Below are 19,971 nucleotides of genomic sequence, written 5' to 3'. Positions count from 1 at the left end.
GACCTCTCCTTTGACAACCATGTTGCCAAAGTGGTCAGAAAGACATTCTACCTTGCCCATCTCATCATGAAGGGATTCTCATCCAGATCAAAGGAGGTCATTGTACCTCTATATTCCTCCTTGTCAGGCCCCTGATTGAATATAATGCTCCATTTGGGATGTATCTCACCCGGCACATGCAACAACTGGAAAGACCCCAGAAGTACCTCACCAAGAGGATCATAGGTCTCAAACATGTGCCTTATCCAGCTAGATTAAAGAAACTCCAGCTCTATTCAGTAGCATACCGCCTGCTCAGAGGTGATTTGTGCCTAACATACAGGGCCATGTCCAACCAGGAATTGATGGACATGCTCCATCTCAAAAATCCAAATCCACCAGAACCACACGAGCTAAAGATTTCAACCTCTGCACAAATATGAATAGGACATGCTGGAGGGATAGATTCATAACACAGAGGTTACCCATACTCTGGAACAAAATCCCAGTTCATGTGAGACAGAGCCCTTCATTGGCACTGTTCAAGAAAAATCTCGATGCATGGATGGGAGATCGCAAGTTTACCCCGGGAGTGACCTCAGTGTCACTACTAGACAGAGGTATAGTTTACTAAATAATGGGGTCCCACATGTGTCACTACTAGAGAGGCGCAACTATATAGTATGGGGTGGCGTAAAGCCACATCACTGTTGGCTAGGCTTATAAATGCCCCCGGGCAGATAGCCTAGTACACTACTATGAAACTAAGTACTAGGCTATCTGCCCTGGGGCATTTGCAAGCCTAGCCCTAGAGATGTGGCTTTTGCCACCCCATGTAGTGGTACTAAGGTGTATAGAATAAATTTAGAATATTGTGCCTTTGTCTAGTAGTGACACATTGAAGACCCCCTTACTTATTAAAATTAGTTTACTGTGCCTCTGTCAAGTAGCGACACAGGGGTGACCCCTGGGGTAAACCTACGATCTCCCATCCACTCGTCAAGATTTCTCTTGAAGAGAGTCAGTGAGGGGCTCTGCCTAACATGAACTGGGATTTTGTTCCAGAGTATGGGAAGCCTCTGAGTTATGAATCTGTCCCTCCAGCATGTTCTATTCATGTTTGTACTGAGGTTTAAATCTTTGGCTCTCGTGGTTCTTATGGATTTGGATTTTTTGAGGTAGAGCATGTCCATCAATTCCTGGTTGGACATGGCCTTGTACGTCAGGCACAGATCACCTCTGAGCAGGCAGTATGCTACCGAATAGAGCTGGAGATTCTTTAGCCTGGTAGCATATGACATATGTTGGAGACCCTTGATCCTTTTGGTGAGGTACTTCTGGGGTCTCTCCAGTTGTTGTGCCGGGTGAGGTACATACCAAATGGGGCATTGTACTCAATCATGGGCCTGATAAGGGAGGAGTACAGGGGCACGATGACCTCCTTTGATCTGGATGTGAACCCCTTCATGATAAGGTGGGCAAGGTAGAAAGTCTTTCAAACCACTTTGGCAATGTGGGTGTCAAATGAGAGGTCACTATCAACTTGGGTCCCCAGGTCTCTGATTACTTTTTCGGTACTCAGTGGATTACTGTCTATGTGATAATTTGTGGGTACTTTGTTTTTCCCAAAGGGGATGGCTATACATTTCTTGGCATTCAGTTTAAGGCCATGATTCCGGCACCAGTTGTCCGTATCGGTGAGGCCTTTCTGCAGGATGTATGTATCAGCTGGTGTATTGACTATGGCGCCTAGTTTGCAGTCATCTGCAAACTTTGTCAGCCACAACCCTCCCATGTTTGCTTTCACATCTGAGAAGTAAATGCCGAACAAGATGGGTTACAGGACAGAGCCCTGTGGGACACCACTTGTGACTGGCTTTGAGTCTGACATGGCTCCCGCAATCTTGACTTTATGGGTTCTGTTCTTTAGCCAGTTTGCAACCCATCTTGTGACATATGGATTTACATTTAAGCTGTTTAGCTTATCTATGATCCCCGAGTGGGGTATTGTGTCGAAGGCTTTAGCCAAGTCCAGGTAGGCTGTATGGACTGCCTTGCCCTCATCAATGGCTCTAGTGACTGTTTTGAAAAAGTCAACCAGGTTCAAAAGGCAGGATCTGCCCTTTACAAAGCCGAACTGGGTGGGATCAAGTGTCTGTAGGTCCCCAATGTTGTTGTTTAGGAGTTCCATAATAATTCTTTCCATAGCTTTGCAAACCAGGCTGGTCAAGCTTATGGGGCGGTAGTTCCCAGGGTCTGTAGTGGAGCCTCCCTTGTGGAGTGGGACCACTGTTACTGCACACCAGTGTTCAGGTACATATCCTGTAGTAAGGCTAAGGTTAAATAACCTTTTTATATGCGGGTTTAGCTCCTCTTGGAGTTCACGTATCACACAGCCGGGGATACCACCAGGTCCCATAGATGCTGAGTTTTTTGCTTTGCTGAGGGTGGTTCTCACCTGGACATCAGAGATGACAGGGAGGTTACATTCAGCTGGGATGAGTATTTCTTCTTTTGGAAGTGAGGGAGGGGAGAAATTTGCACTGAACCTGTCTGCCAGAATGTTGGCAATATCTGTGGGTTCGGTAAATTTTTTGTCGTTGTGTACTAACTCTGAGCATATCTGAGGGTTTCTACCCGGGTTTCTAACATAACTGAAGAATGCCTTGTGGTTATCTTTAGTGTCCTTGGCAATTTTACTCTCAAAGTTGGCCTTGGATGTTTTTATGAGAGAACGTAGCTTTCTACTAGTGCTGATCAATGATGCCTTCCCTTTATGGGATTTTGCTCTGTCTTGCAGTAGCTTCCTTCTTTTGTTACACAATTTGTTTATGCTTGGGGTCCACCAGACAGGATGCTTTCCTTTGGTGGAGAGGGTCTTGGTTTTATTTGGGATTGCACGATCCATGCATTCTTGGAGATGTCCGTAGAAAGCATTTGTGTAGGATTCAGCATTGTGGGATGTGGTTTCCATTGGCCCTGTGGGCTTAAATGATACCATCTCAGTCTTGAGAAATGTAAAGTCGGCTTTTGAGAAGTTTCTCACTGTAGTCTTTTGTGCTGGGGGTGGAGGTAGTAAATGTATATCCAGGGTGATTAGTTTGTGGTCAGATCTCACCAGTGAGGGGAATACTTCCGGTGTGGAGCATTTTGTCCCCATGTTTGTAATGATCAGGTGTAGTATATTATCCCCCCTTGTGGGAGAGGTGACTAGCTGTTCCATTGCATTTGAGTTTATGAATTCCAGGAACCTTTGGGCTAGGGTGTTAGGGCTAGAATAGTGCACCCAGTCTATGTTAGGGTAGTTGAAGTCTCCCAATATGATGGTATTTGGTGAGACATTCATATTTTCCAATGTCTTCAGGAAGGCTGAGTGGGGTTCTTGAGATTGGAAGGGTGATCTGTAACATGCAACCAGTTGTATAGCAGTTTTGCCTACGGTTAGCTGCACCTGGATGGTCTCCGATGCTTCATGAGTTGCCACTAAACTGGAGGTGTGGGTATCCTTGATGAATATGGACACTCCCCCTCCCTTTGTGGTTTAATCCGGGTTTTGGGGCCGAAAAGCATGATACGAGGTAAAGCCTGGTAGTGCTGGGGTACTCTCAGGAGCCTTGAACCAGGTCTCAGTTACAGCACAGACATCGATGTTCTCCATATTGAGGAGTGCTTCGAGAGCCTGCATCTTAAGATTTAGACTTCTGGCGTTGAGCAGCATTACCCTTAATTTTTTTCCATTTTTTGTTTTCTAAGGAGGTGGGTTAGTCTTTTGAGCCTTGCCTAAAAAAGGCACTATGGGGGTGGCAAGAGCCTTAGCCAATATCCGGAAGCCCAGTGGTGGCAGGTGCAAGCCGCCCTTTGCGAAGCAGCGTGACTTGTCCAGCATGTCATCCCAAGCAGACAGACATTGGATCCCCCTAGAATGACACCAGTAATTGAGCCAATTATTAAAGCTGATCATCTTGTCTTTGTATTGTGGCATCATTCTTGGTGAGGGCAGGATGCTGCTCAGGGTCAGGGTCAAAGCAGCCTGGGCTACATAATCAGAGAGCTCCTCTATGTCTCTTTTCATGTAGTCCAAGGAGGTACGTCTCAGGTCATTCACACCGGCATGGACAATGACGGAGTCATATTTGTATGTGCTTTTGAGTGACCTGAGTGCGTGTGTTATATGGTGGATCCTAGCCCCCGATAGGCAGCTTACCGTTACCCTCTCCTTGCTCAGCCTGATAAGTGGGACGTCAGTGTGTCTGACTATAGAGTCACCTATCACTAGTGTATCAGGCATTGTGTTTGGCCTTAAGGGCTGTGATTTATTGACACACCGATTTATTGAAGTATGTGTTGCATGTGTTATATTTTGAGGTGGTGGATTTTTGGGTATCTGCTTTGAGAGCCTCTGTTGTTTTGGTAAGTTTTTTAATAGAGCCTCCGAGTATGTTTTTGTGTTATTATGTGCTTGATTTGCAGTTGGGGTAGGTCTATGTGTGACTGGGTTTGTTGTGTGTGTGGTTACCTTCTCCTCCTGTCTGGTCTTGTCAGTCCTGAGTTGAGAGAGTTCAGCCTCCAGTTTGGCTATATAGTTGCATCTCTCACATGTATTTGTGTTTGTTGGGAGGAGGAGAGGGTTGTCTGTGTACATGAGACAATTATAGCATTGTCTCAAGATTCCCAGATTAACCAGCTGAACAGGAGAAGATGCTAGCAATCTGCCACTCGACATGCTAGAATATTATAAGAGAGTGCTGTGCCTTTAAGGGAAGTGGTTGGGGTGGTAGGTGGATGTAGTGCTACTCGAGTTTGAGAGTGCTTGCTTAGAAGAGAAGCTTTGAGAACAAGTGCTATGCTTATAATATAACGAGTAGACTGGTTATTCTAAGAGTAGAGCTTTCTAAGGGAAAATTTGAAGAGCAGACTTGGTGGAGCCAGAAAAAGTTTAACCCTGTTTAACCGGCGCTGCACTATGCGCACAATCACGCAAAGCCGGGCAAATGCGGATTTTAAACAGGGAACTTCAAAAGAGCTAGAAATGGTCCAAAACAACCAATTACTACAACTCTTGTGCTGAGGTCACTCCTTCAGGGACAGATAGGCTGCTCAAGGCTCCCCACTCCCACTGGTGAGCAAAGAAACTTCCTTCTATCCAAGTAAGGTAATGGACAACACAGGAACTACACCACAGCCCAGAATACAGCAAAGCCTGTAAACTGGTCTAAACTAGTCGAGGAGAGGCGGGAAAACAAGGATTATTTTTTTTGTTTTTTTTTTTGTTTTTAGATAGAAAACACACAGAAATACAGAAGGCAGCAATAAATCAGTTACACAGGCTAGCACACTTTAGTGGGCAGCCTCAACAGTTAAATTAAACAAACAAACAACAGATTTTCGATCAATTTTCAGCCAGGTAAAATTTTAATTGCAGATACAGTATAATGCAGCAAACAGTTAAAAAACAGTATAAGCTTGTTTAAAATAAGCAAGAGAAGGTATTCCAAGTAAAAAACAGAAAAAAATACTTAAATCTGGAAAGTAGTCGCTTTTCTCAGTTCTCTGTAGCTAGAACCACTCTGCAAGACCACGCGGAGCTGTCTCTGAGTAGTATAGCCAGAAAAAAATGCTCTGAGGCGGATTTTAAACAGGGAACTTCAAAAGAGCTAGAAATGGTCCAAAACAACCAATTACTACAGCTCTTGTACTGAGGTCACTCCTTCAGGGACAGATAGGCTGCTCAAGGCTCCACACTCCAGGGCTTTAAATGCTTTATTTAGCAAAGCAGTTATGACTGTTAGCATTTACTTTCATAACTGCATTAATGTCATTAAAGACATGACCTACAGGTGAACAAATGCTGCCATGTTATACAAAACATTAAGGCAAACAATGTTGCCGCTGATATTTGTCAGCTAACACACATACTTTTTTAAATATTATGAAAATATTGTATGCATAATTTGCAAAGGTTTTGAAATATCACAAAATAGCAATTTGCTATCCTGAACCCCAAACCCCCAATCGCATATCATTGGAAACATTCAAGTACGACAGCAGTTCTCCCACTGATATCTTGCAACTGTCTTGTATACTTATAGAGATGTAACACTTTGGTATTAACATTAGATTTTGGCAAATAAAAAACGAAAAATACCATTTTCTTTCATAAATCTCCATCTACAGACAGACCTTTGATACTAACATCAATGTGCAGTCTCTTGCCTACCAAAGAGCTTTCATATCTCACAGCTTTAGCAACTCATATTATTTATCAGATATTGCAGATCTTATAAAACATGCTTTTTGTAGAGGATTTCGTAGAAATGCTCGCAGGAAGCAAGTGGTTTCCTGCCTAAGAGACTGTAGGAAGGAACATAATTAACCTCCTGCTGTTCAGGATTGAATGAGTTAAAGTTGTTCCACTTTTGTCATAATATGAAGAGAACACTGGACAGAGGTAAAAGGCTAAACATGGAAGAGAACTACAATAAAAGAAAATGGCTGACCTCACCGATACTGCAGGAGTATTAAGTTGTAAAGCCATTCTTAGCCTAGAACAGGTACTTTCCAACGCACATCATCACAGAACAAAATAAACCACCGTTTTAACTTTATACTAGACTGTAAATTAGTTTCAAGACTTTTAATGATAAAGTAAAATCTTACTGTAACAGGATACTGGATGGAAATAATTTTAATAAAAAACACACAACTATTAAGCGCTTTCATCTCCACAAAAAGCGAGACTTCATCAGAACACATAGTTACACTCAATGACCTTGTTTAAATATCTTGCCAAACAATGCAATTGGTTAGCAATACAAATCACCTCCCCACTTTTCACTTACTGTTAGTGACATAAAAAATTCCTTAAACGGAATAAACATGAAATAAAAAATATATGTCGTACACACATTAAAATTCACAAAATAAACTATATATGTGAAATATGCTTGGCTGTAGCATTTCCATCAGGGCTGGGTTAAGGGTGCTCTGTAAGGCAGGCACAGGTCACCCCTTAGCAACCTATAGGAGACAGAATACAATGACAGGGCTTTCAGTCTTTCTGCATAAGACTTGTTTTGTGTACCCTGTAATTTCTCAGTGAGAAACCTCTGTGGGCTCTCCAATTGTTGTAGGTATCTGGGGAGGTACATTTAAAAGTGAGAATTGTACTCAATTACTGGTCTGATGAGGGATGAGTATAAGGGGATTATAACATCCTTAGATCTAGATCCAATGCCTTTACTTAAAATATGTGCTACAAAAAAGGATTTACTTACTACTGTGGATATATGATGTTCAAAGTTCAGATTGCTACACTTAGGGGCACTATCTATAATATAATTATCAGGGATGTTAGCTTTCCCAAAGGGAATAATAATGCTTTATTTTTACATTTAGCTTTAATCCATGGCTTTGGCACCAATCATTTGTCTGTGTTAACCCTGCCTGCAGTATATTAACATCTTTGGCTCAATAATTGTTCCCAGTTTGCAGCATCAACAGACTTGGTCAGCCACTGGCTGTCCAAATTTGCCTGGACTTCTGAGGAAATAAATTCCAAAGAGTAAGGGACCCAGACAGAATCTGGTCTTTTGCTAGAGGTGAAGTCACCCACTTTGACAGTGTGTGTCCTGTCAGTGAGCCAATTGGCTACCCATCTGGTAATGTAGGGGTTAATTCCAAAATGGGAGACTTTCTCTATAATACCTGAGTAGGTCAAGATAGATGGTATGTACTTTCTTTCTCTTGTCCAGGGCCTTGTTGACTTTCTCAAAGAAGTCAACTATGTTTAACAGGCATGATTTACCTTTAACAAATCCAAACTTGGTTGTGTCCAGAGTTTGGAGATTACCTATGCACTTGTTAATAAGGTCCATAATGATTCTTTTCATGGTCTTGCAGATGAGGCTAGTCAAGCTTATGGGCCTATAATTCCCAGGGTCAGTTAGTGGTTCCCTTTTGTGCAGAGGGATTACTTTTGTTGTCCTCCATTCTGCCGGAACATTGACAGTTCACAAGCTATGGTTAAAAAGGGATCCAAGTAGGTCTGCTAGGTAATGTTTTAAGTTGTTTAAAAGGCAACCTGAGATGTTGTCTGGTCCCACGGATACAGTGTTTTTGGTCTTGGAGAGCACTGAGATGACCTGCTCTCTTGAGATAATAGTCTGAGAAATACTGACAAGTATACTTTGGGGGATGAATGGAGGGAACAGAGGGGTGAAGTTTCCTCCAAATCTGTCAGCTAGCAGGTTGGCTACTACATCCGGCTGAGTATGGGTGGTACCATCCACAACCAGTTCAGTGCATAGCTAGGTATTCCCTTTTAGTTTTCAGTCATAGCTAAGAATGCCTTGTGATTAACCTTAGCTAGGGAGGCTATTTTTACTTTGTAATTAACTTTGGAGGACTCAACAAGATCTCTCATGTGTTTGTTTAAGCTAGAGAGGGATTTCTTCCTCTGCTGAGCCAGTTCCCTCTTGTTCTTGGACATTAGTTTCTTTCTCTTTGTACTGCTTGCTTATACTAGAGGTCCACCATGGTGGCTTGTTTTTTCGGCAAGACCTGTTTTTAATCCGGTCAGGTACAGACGATGCTATACAACTGCCTAAGTGGATATACAGGGCACCGGTGTACACCTTTACATAGGAGTCCCTGTTATCTGCATTCAAGGGGGCTTTAAAACTTCTTATACCATCACTTAGTAGGATGTAATTTGCCTTTGAAAAATTCTTTAGCATTTCTGAGCTTCATTGGGTATCTTGTCTTATAATTACATTGAATAAGACTGACTTATGGTCCAATTTTACCAGGAAGGACTTCACACAGTAGGGGTACAATGCTCTCCCATGTTAATGAGTCCTATGTCTGGGACATTTGAGCCTCTAGTAGATGTGCTTACTAGCTGTTCCAGAGCATTTGCACTGACAAAGTCCAAGAACCTCTGAGCTAGCCTGTTTGTGATAGTGTACTTTTCCCAGTCAATGGTAGGATAATTAAAATCACCCATGATTAAGGTGTTGGGCTGTATGGCAAGTGACTCCAATAGGTCCAGGTATGCTTTTCCTGTTACATGGTGGGGGACCTATCACTAGCCATGGTTTGGAAGGGGGCTTTGCCTATAGTTAAACTGGACATGGAATAACTCGAGAGTCTTACTGTTTGACCAGTCTAGAGGCGTACTTATGCTTAATAAAGATGGATACACGTGCATGGCTGGGGTGCTTTCCATGCCTTTGAACCACATCTTGGTGACTTCACAGATGTCAGCATCTTCCAAAGTAAGGAGTGCTTCCAGGGAGTGAGTTTCTTGTTTTGACTCCTAGCATTAAGCAGCAGTACCCCGAGTTTATCTAAAGAGGATTTTGTTATGCTGGGAGGTTAGTTATTCTGACACTGCCTAAAAAAAGCACAAGAGGGGTAGCCAAAGCCTTTGCCAGTATCCAAAAGCCTAGATGAGACAGGTGCAGACCATTTCTGGGAAAACAGGGTGGCCTGTTGACCATGTCTTCCCAGGCTGACAGATAGTGGATCCCCCTTGGACTGACACTAGAAGCTAAGCCAATTATTAAAGTCAATCATTTTTTTTTGTTTATATTGTGGCATCATCCTTGGAGAAAGTGAAATGCTGCTTAAGGCTAGGCTTATACCTGCCTGTGACACATAATCTGAGAGCTCAGTCATGTCTCTCTTCATTTAGTCCAGTAATTCATTCACCCCACATGGACTATGATGGAGTCATACTGGTACTTGTGGTTGAGTGGCTTGAGAGCTTGTGTGACTTGATGGATCCTGGAACCTGGCAGTCAGCTAAGTGTAACCTGGTCCTTATCCAGTCTGGTGTGCAGAACATCAGTGTGTCTCACAATGGAGTCACCTATGACCAATACATTAGGTTTTGTGGTGCTACACCTTATGGGCTTATTTGTTAAGACACTGGGGTGTGTGTGTGTGTTATGTTTTGTGGTTGTTTTTTGCACTGTTATGTGTTTTACTGGTTTTCATTGGGAGGCCTCTGATCTTTTCGCAAGTTATAAGTGAGTACCTCTGCATATGTGGGTTTATGTGTTGTGTTCTTGTTTAGTGTTGGAAGTGTGTGTGTGCAGGAGTATTTAAAGAAGTGAGATGGATGGTTTTACTTCTCTGAAGAAGGCTCTCTCTAGTGAGACGAAAGTGCTCACATCATTTTATTATTTTATTGTATTAAACTCTTGTAGCTGTTTGACTGCATTTGGAGCCCTTCTTTCAACATTATTTTCTGTTGTCAGTATACATGAAATAATTGCTCCACTGCCTCAGGATGCTCATGTCTATCAGGCTGGCCACAGAGATGATGGAAATCTGCCCATCCATGATAGCAGGGTCCTACTGTATATTTTATTAGGGAAGGGAATGGGATAATTTGACAGGACTGTGCTTGTAGCACCAAGACTACAAGAGGGGCCCCGCACTTTGTGTAGGCTAAGGATAATCAATAATGCAATGCCACTCAGTGTACAACTGAGTTGCTCCTAGAGGTGCAGAAATGCTTGGAAGGGTTTCACTGACATCTGTTTAGGAAAAAACTGAGCTTCTAAACTTTTGCGTCTATATAGAGCACTGCTAACCACCACTGAGTGAAGAGCAGCACCTCATGTTTTATACATTAGTTCATCAGGGAGACATTTTAATGAGTATTTTTGCATTGGTATACATGAATTATTCTATTATGCATTGAGCTTTTTCATTGGTTGTATTGTGCTTAAATCTTCACTATTTTACTTCACCCATGCTCTGATGAAGTCCTGATTTTCTGGATGAAAGTGCTTAGTGGAGGTTTACTGCTGTTAATAAAACTTACTGTTTGAGTTTGCCTCCTCATTATTTTACAATTAATTCGTTTCTGGTTCCATCCTGGCCACATACCTCTGTGGTGTACTTTTGTTTATTAGCTAGGCTTTTGCACTTATACAGGGCACTGCTAACTGCCGCTGCAGGAAGAGCAGCAAAACTCAAATATGAGGTTTAAATACAAGCAAAGAGAAACCAGTTTTAAGCTAATGACCAATCAGGAAAGCACACAATAAGCCTTTTACCAGCAATTCCCAACTCAGACAGGTTAGATCAGCACACAAACTACCTACAACAGCCCTAAAACTAACAGATACAATATAATACCATGCAATTAACTACATAAAGTAGCAGCAGACATTACAGGGTTTTTTTAACTGCTAAAGTACAGTCACAGTATAGAAGAGAATTGCAAAAAATACTTAGAGCCCTTTTGTGTGCTTCCCAGCTCAGACAGACCAGGTAAACACCTACTTTCACTACAGGAATAATCCCAGTCCTCCTACTGTAAAAGCACAGTAAAGGAGTGTTCAGAGTGAAATGCTACCACAAACAAACTTAAAAGATTCAAAATGCTACCACAAACAAATGTAAAGATACGGATACAGCAGTATAATTTAAAGAGTTTATACAAGTGAGATTATTCATTAAAAGGACTTTGCTTTGTGTAAAAGAGCCACCTAACTGTACAGAATTTATAAAGACAATAAAAACAAGATAAGCAAATTAATAAGCCCTCCAGCCAATAAAACTACATGCAGAAATCTCACCTGCTTCCCTAACCTAAACAGACCAGGTTACCTTCCAGTGCACTAGATGGAAAACCCACTGACCTTTTGTTGTAAAAACAAATGTTTGCTAGAGTGTAGAAATACATTACTTTATCTAACAGTTAGCTAGATAAAGAATTCAGAGCAAATAAAATCAGCAGAATAGACGAGTCAAAATGCAGTTTTTCAATACAAGCACAAGGAAAGACAAATAAATAATTCAAGATAGCAGCAGCAGTGTGGAAAGGGAGGAGGTTATTAAGCTCAATTTACAGTAGGAGTGGGCATCTTAAAATCACCAGGTTTAAAAAGCAGATCAACAAAGGGGAGGGTTGGTGGGAAAAAATTAGCAGGGAAATTACCAGCAATGTTTTAGTTTCTGCAGGCTTGAAATCTTTTTTAGAAAAGACAAAGGCCCAAAAATTCACTGTGCATTTAAGTATCACTCAAGAGGCAATTAAAAAACATGTGAAATGTGGAGCCTAGATAATTTAAGTGTTGACATCTCATATAGAACAAAAACACCAGGCCAAGCAGATTTCTTACAACAGAACACAAAATGGAGCAGGTAAAGCAGAAAGCAACTCACAGACAAAAAATATAGGTTTACTTTCCTTACTCAGCATGAAATTACCAGCAGTGTAGTGGGTGTCAGGGGTGCAGCCCCCAAATGAGGGGGGATTGCCCTCCTTGGTCTCGACCATATGAATTTTGAGTTTCTGAAAACTTGATGAAGTAATATAAACACCAGTCATACATATGAAATGATGTTGCCACCAAACCCCTCCTTTCTTTCTAATGGTTCTAATAGTTATACAAACAATAGTCGCATTTGATTCTACAGCTATATGTAAAACCTTTTACCAGAAAGTACAGGATCTGCCACATAATGCATGCACTCAAGTCACTCCACAAGAAGTACAAATATGACTCTGTCATTGTCCATGTTGGAATGAATGACTTGAGATGTACCTCCCTGGACTACATGAAAAGAGACATGGAAGAGTTCTTGGATCATGTGGCCCAGGCAGGTATGACCCTAGCCCTGAGTAGCATCCTATCTTCACCCAGAATGATACCACAGTATAAGGACAAAATGACTGACTTCAACAACTGGCTAAACTTCTGGTGTCATTCAAAGGGGATCCAGTATCCGTCTGCCTGGGACGACATGATTGACAGACCACAAAGCTTTGCCAGAGATGGTCTGCACCTGTTGCCCCTGGGATTTAGGTTACTAGCTAATGCTCTTGCCACCCCTATAGTGCCTTTTTTAGGCAAAGTTCAAAGGACAAAACCACCACCGTACCAGGTACAAGCATGCAAAATCTGAAGGTAATGCTACTCAATGCTAGAAGTCTAAACCTCAAAATGCACTCTCTCGAGGCACTCCTAAAAATGGAGAACATCGATATCTGTGCAGTAACTGAGACCTGGTTCAAGGCTCCAGAGAGCACCCCTACAATTCCAGGCTACAACTCTTACCACACTTTTCGGCCACCAAACCAGAACCGAAACACTAAAGGTGGAGGAGTGTCACCTGGTTAGTTGCCCAACACACTGCATCTCAAATTCTCCAGTTGCAACTAACACTAGGTAAGACTCAATCCAAATTGTAGCTTGCTACAGATCCCCCACCATGCCCCAATATTCTCACTATACCTTTCTAAACATACCGGAAAATATTAAGATACAACCAAACACCCTACTACAGGGTGATTTCAATTACCCTGCCATTAACTGGGAAAACTACTTGTGTATCAACACCTTTGCCCAACGGTTTTTGGAATTCATAAATTCCCATGTCCTGGATCAACTAATCCATAGTCCCACCAGGGGCTCCAATATCCTAGACCTGATCATTACCAACATGGGAAATTGATGCTCCACACCTATGGTCACCCCCTCATTGGTCAGGTCTGACCATAAGCTAATCACCCTTGAAATCCACAACCCTCCCCAACCCCCACCCCAGTAAGGAAACCTCAGTAAAAAACTTCTCCAAAGCCAACTTCATGCTACTTAAGTCAGAAGTGACAAACTTCATGACACCCATGCAGACGGGAACTGAAAGCTTGACTGCTGAATCCTACACTAAGGCACAGTATGAGCACATCCACTTGTGCATGAATCGTGCCATCACAAATAGAACCAAGATGCTCTCCTCCAAAAAAAGGAAGCCAATCTGGTGGTCCCCTGCCATAAACAAACTTTTCAACAAAAGGAAGAAACTGTTGCAAAAAAGAGGAAAATCCCAGGATGCAAAAAAACTCCCTTACCAGCCTCAGTAAGAAGCTGAGATTCCCTCATAAAATCCTCCAAAGCTAGTTACGAAAATAAAATTGCCAAAGATTCCAAAGATGACCACAAGGCATTCTATAGCTATGTCAAGAATCTAAATGGCAATGCTCGGATCTGCTCTGAGCTACAACAGAATGGCATTAAATATACTGATCCCAAGGATATTACCAATATCCTGGCAAATCGATTCAGTGTCAACTTTACCCCCCCACCCCCTAAAGGGCCCATCTCAATACCAAAAGATTGCCAAATTCCAGTAATATTGGCCACACAGGTAAAAAATGCACTCTCCAAAGCTAAGAATACAGCATCCATAGGACCAGATGACATCCCGGGCTGTGTACTACATAAACTACAAAATTAACTAGCACTTCACCTACATGTCATGTTTAATCATAGCCTCGCCTCAGGCTTCATGCTCACTGAGTGGTGCACAGCTACAGTTATCCCACTCCACAAGGGGGGATCTACTTTGGATCATGGGAACTACTGCCCTATCAGTCTGATGAGCCTGAGCTGCAAGGCCATGGAACATATTATCATGGAACTTATAAACAAAGAAATTGTCAACCTTAAAACACTGGACCCCAACAAGTTTGGGTTCGTGAAGGGCCAATCTTGTCTTCTGAACCTGATTGACTTCTTCAAATCAGTCTCCAGAGCTGTGGATGAGGGTAAGGCAGTCCAGACAACCTATCTGGACCTCGCCAAGGCCTTTGACACCATCTGCCACTCTGGAATCATAGATAAACTTACTAAGCCGGGCATTAATCCCTACATCACTTGATGGGTTGCCAACTGGCTTACTGACAGAACCCACATTGTAAAGTAGCCAACTTCAAATCCAGCCCCAGACAAGTGGAGTACCTCAGGGTTCAGTCCTGAGACAGCTCTTGTTTGGCATCTACTCTGAAGTACAGGCCAACATTAAGGGACTATGGCTAACAAAGTTCGCAGATGACTTCAAACTGGGAGCCATTATTGAATCCCCAAATGATGTGGATACTCTACAAAAGGGCCTTACAGAAACAGATGCCTGGTGCCAGAGCCATGGGCTCAAGCTCAATACCAAGAAATGTATAGTTACCCCCTTTGGTAAAAATATGTACCCGTGAATTACCACATAGGTGGTAGTACACTAAACACCGAAAGTGTGATAAGAGACTTAGGGACACAGCCATGGGCTCAAGGTTAATGCCAAGAAATGTATAGTTATCCCCTTTGGGAAAAATATGTACCCGTGAATTACCACATCAGTGGCAGTACACTAAACACTGAAAGTGTGATAAGAGACTTAGGGTCACAGCTATGGGCTCAAGCTTAATGCCAAGAAATGTGTAGTTATCCCCTTTGGGAAAAAACATGTACCCATGAATTACCACATAGGTGGTAGTACACTAAACACTGAAAGTGAGATGAGAGGCTTAGGGACACAGGTGGACAGTGGTCTCACCTTCGATAACCACATCGCCACAACAGTTAGGAAATCCTTCTATGTGGCACACCTAGACAGGGGTTCAGGGAAATAAATATTGTGGGAAGAAATAGTAGGGAATTGTTATGGCTAGGCTTGTATAGGCCTTAGGGCTGATAGCCTAGTACCAACCTATGAACCTATAAGAGGTGCTGGCATCCTTGGAAGGGTGGTATTAAAGTGTTAGTTCATCCTGTCCCCTAGCAATTGCTCATATCTACCTATAACACAGAATACTATATGGGCATTTGTATTTTCAATGTGCAGAACAGTTCTTCAGACATACATTCATAGTGAATAACCTCTGGAATACTAGATATAAACAATGGGGTGGCATAAATAAGTGACCATACAACTAGATACGTAACCTGGCAAGTCTGATGCAATACCTGTGGCAATCTCTTGCACATTGTTAAGGATGTTCTGCAGACATTTATGTGTGCTGTGAAAATCTTTATCATGTGTGATACAATATCATCATGTGTGGTATACAGTCATAAAACATGCTGACACTAGCAGAATACAGTGCATTCTGCCCACAGTTGTCTTTAGTCATATTCACCCAGAGTAGTCAAGTAATCAGAGAAGGCCATAAGTCTTCTGCTTTCTTGTACTACTTTACTCTTGTGAAATTCGGGGTCTATATTAAAAGACTGAAACTCCAAAAGAGCAAACACTTCTCAATCGAACGCTAATACCCAAAACCACACAGTATCGAAAGTACAGAACAAAGATTTTTTTCCCAAGGGGAAAAAAAATTGCTGGGCCGTTATCGGGACTTTGCCATTTCCTCCATTACGGTGTGGTCTCAGAGTTGGTTTATCCAAGTAGGACTGTGCCCACTTTATTTTGTCCCTGGATTCTTTTTTTTTTTTTTGGAGCAACGATTTTTTTCCCCTTGGGAAAAAATTGCTGTTCCGTACGTTTGATATTTTATGGTTTTGGGTATTCGCATTTGATTAAACAGCTGCTCTTTTGCAGTGTCAATCTTCTAATATAGACCCTGAAATTCAGACTGCACGGGTTAGTAAACTTTTTATCAGGGTACTCTATCATACTGCATATTGTTATAGACTGAAAAAAAAAGCCAACAATTTTTTTTTTACCTTTCTTAATGAGCCAAATTCCGCATCTTTGTTCCATCATGCTGGCAATTACTGTATGTTGGGACACATCTCCTGGCCAGTGTACTGTTTCAGACTAAAGAATTGACTTCCACTTGTAGTAGTTAAAAACATTTCTTTTGATACAAACACTTCTTTTTTCACTGAATTTCACCAGCTGGGAACGAAGATTAGACTGTAGCATAATCCGCAAGTGTGCAGCAGATGCAAAGAGACAGCAGTAAGGCTTCAAGAAATAAAAAGAGGGAGAAAATACCACATGAGAAAACCAGTAACAGCATTCCATATTTAAATATCCAAGAAACCACTACATAAAACGTTCAAAAATTCTTTGGAGAGAAGCTGATTCTGAAACATCAAAGAATAACGAACTGATGAGAAATGGCACGGCTATCCAGCAGAGGGTTATATGACTGAATAAGGATTTGTGGCCTCAATTTCATATTACAAACACTGTATCACAACTATCCTCTCAAGGTAATATGGACTTTTGTCATTTTCTAATTGTGCAGTACAAAGGGAAAAAATAAACATAGTAAAAAAAAAAAAGAAAATTGAACAGTCAAATAAATAACCTCATGTTACTATAGACAGAATATAAGAAAATAAAACTGACACTTGAATAAATATTAAAAACAAATTCAACAAAACATCAAGCGAACCTGCAGGCACAAAAATCAAGTTAATGACTCCAGTTCACTAAGACAAATAAATAGGTATGTAAAAAGAATAAATTAAATAATGTTATTTCACTTTTAAAATATAAGCAGCAGTTTCAGACAGTGTCACAAAATGTACACCTAAATACTTAAAGAACTGGAACTAGCAGATTATCTAAATAATAATAATAATAATAATAAGACATGTAACTAAAGATACACAAAACACTAGTTGTAATAAAACTGTGGTAAACAGCTAAATTACTTAAGTAATTTCAGGGAGAAATTACAGTTTTATAGGACGGTAAAAGGGTGTCTACATTCACAATTATTAATGTATCATAATACTGTGGTGGTGGTGCGGTAGCGTTGTCGCCTCATAGCAAGAAGTTGTCCCGTTCGATTCTCAGCTAGAGCGTCTTCTGTGTGGAAGCATACGTGAATGGGGTGTGCTTTTGTTGAAGGTTGTGCATCAGGGCTGGTAGCCCGGTATGTAAAAATCCACTACCAATCATTAGCGGACTGGTGTTCCGCTGTGGCGACCCCTAACCGGGAAAAGCCGAAAGACACAAATAATGCTGGCATAATGGTTAAGGTGTTTACATTACAGACATAAGGTACAGGGTCTGATTTTCACTTATTACAGGGAAATTATTTTTAAAATGGCCCACAAGGGCAGTTAACCTAGTACGTATCTACAATTTAGACCAGAAAGTCGGCGTGTGATTTTTCTTTTCTGGTACCATTTGTTAAACTTTAAATGATATTTTTATTATTTTATTCATTATTTAGTGCTTATTTTTTTCTTGCCAGTTTGGTCCCATAAGGTCATATGTTTCCTAAGAGTGACCCAAGTGGATATTTATATAGACTGGGAAATTTTTGAACAGTACAAAGGGGAAAACTCCATTCACTTATTGACAAGTGCCATGGTATTACCTGCTACCATCAACTCAGGTAGATGCAAGATACAACAAGAAAAATAAATAACTATAAATGCATATGTGTATATATATATATATATATATATATATATATATATATATATGTGTGTGTATATATTTGGGTCTACGTCAGAAGTCTGAAAAGCCAAAAGACTGAATCTCAAAATACTAAAAATTCAAATTGCTGAATGATGAAATCTGCCCCTTATCCACTGCTGTGCAATCTTGGAGTTAGTGTATATAATTAGCAGGGGGTATGGGGAGCAGGGGGGCTTCCCCCTGCATTAAAAATGTTTTCAGTATTTTGAGATTCACTCTTTTGGTTTTTCAGTCTTCTGAAGTAGACCCATATATTCATACTGTGATTGAAATATAAAGTCTATTTTTAGACTTTCAGTTAAGCAACCATTAAATATGGCAACATAACCCTGACATCCAGTCTCTTCCAACACAATCCTTCTTAGACTAAGCAGCCCTAGATCAGTGTCAGATTACATTTAAAATTACTTTGGTATGCTTCAAAACATACAGGACTTCCAACAATAAGAAGGCTGTAGAAACAAATGGCTCAAATCATTAGGGTGGTTCTGGCCCATTTCAGGCAGGCTTCACAGCAATATATGTACAGGCACTTCTATCCTAAAAAACATGGTGTTTCTTCAGTCAATGTCATGTTGTTGCAGAAATTATACACATTTAAAAATATATAAAACTTCACTAAACATAAAAATATTTTAACTTAACAGAAACTAACTTGAAAGCACACTACCATATAAAAATTATGGTCTGGATCATAACTGGAAAAACTCATTAATTGGCCATGTATAAAAAGGAGCTACTTTATGTGAGAATTCAGTATATGTTAACAGTAATAAATTATATATTATCCTTTGTCTAACACTTCACTGAACCCTCCTCCAAAGTCATACTGATTAGGGAATCTGCAGTGATCTAACTGTGAGAAGACAGTTTCTGTTTTCTATAGAAGATACTAAAAATGCCTAAAGCTTCATACACTATCATTTTACTTGTTAGTGAAGACTTAATCTTTCAGAGGAAAAGAGTTAAACATCTCATCACTTAACTCATTGCTTCCTAGAAAAAGCAGAGTTCCTGTGTACCCTGAAAAAGTATACTTAAGTTTACACGAGACTTTCTTATACTCCTGAAGCAAGTGCACTAGTCAGTGTTTTCAAAGTACAGAGCTGGAGTTATTGGGGTTATAATTATTAGTTCCTTCCTCTTTGCCTATATTCTGTTATCAGTGTGAACATGGTGGAGTAGCCTCAGGGATTACTTAATAAAACAGTATATGATTTGTAAGGCACTGGCCAAAATCTTGAAAATGTATGCTGCTGTATGTTTGCTATGAAGGATAAAACTATGCAGTGATTTGGTGAGGTAATGCCTGCCCCTGCCCCGTCCCCTCCTCCACCCCACCAATAATGTACATTGGCATCACCACTCCTCAATGCATCAATGTGTTTCTTGTTCTACTCCGCTGTCCCCGCAGAATGGATACACCTAAGTCAAGTGGCCAAGTCACTAACTGCAAACATGTCACCTGTGCTGTAGTTAAGGCTTTATATGCCTCTATACCAATGCAGTTAGTGCAACTTAGAAATCCTACAAATATGGGCCTTGGTTTCCCAAATTTAATGTCTAAATCAATAGCAGCAGTCATTTCACCTATGATATTTTCAAAGCCAGTCAATACAATATCAGATCTAGTATTTCTTCATGTTTCAGAACCATCAAGCAGTCTCAAGTCTTGCTTTCTTGCCTAGTCCTCCATTTTAGTTAAATGTTGCCCCATTCGATCTAGCTGCATTCCCTAGAATCTCACACATTTGCTGTTTAACTGGTTGATTGACTTCCTACTTGATGTGTGGATAC

The 19,971-nt window shown here is 41.0% G+C and overlaps 1 protein-coding gene across 1 annotated transcript in view; it reads right to left on the bottom strand.

Moving 5' to 3' along the window:
• The window catches only part of LZTS2 (leucine zipper tumor suppressor 2), a 1,975,510-nt gene that overhangs the window by 1,623,814 nt on the left and 331,725 nt on the right, over window positions 1–19,971 (bottom strand). The window contains exon 2 of the mRNA XM_044056488.1: window positions 16,455–16,698. The gene's annotated coding sequence lies outside the window, so the exon portion shown is untranslated. The remainder of the gene's footprint in view (window positions 1–16,454; window positions 16,699–19,971) is intronic.

This window comes from Protopterus annectens, chromosome 14.part0, assembly GCF_019279795.1.
Source record: "Protopterus annectens isolate FY-2018-M chromosome 14.part0, PAN1.0, whole genome shotgun sequence".
NCBI lineage: Eukaryota > Metazoa > Chordata > Ceratodontiformes > Protopteridae > Protopterus > Protopterus annectens.
The sequence above is the reverse complement of the archived record's forward strand: the minus strand, read 5'-3'. Positions and strand labels throughout refer to the sequence as shown.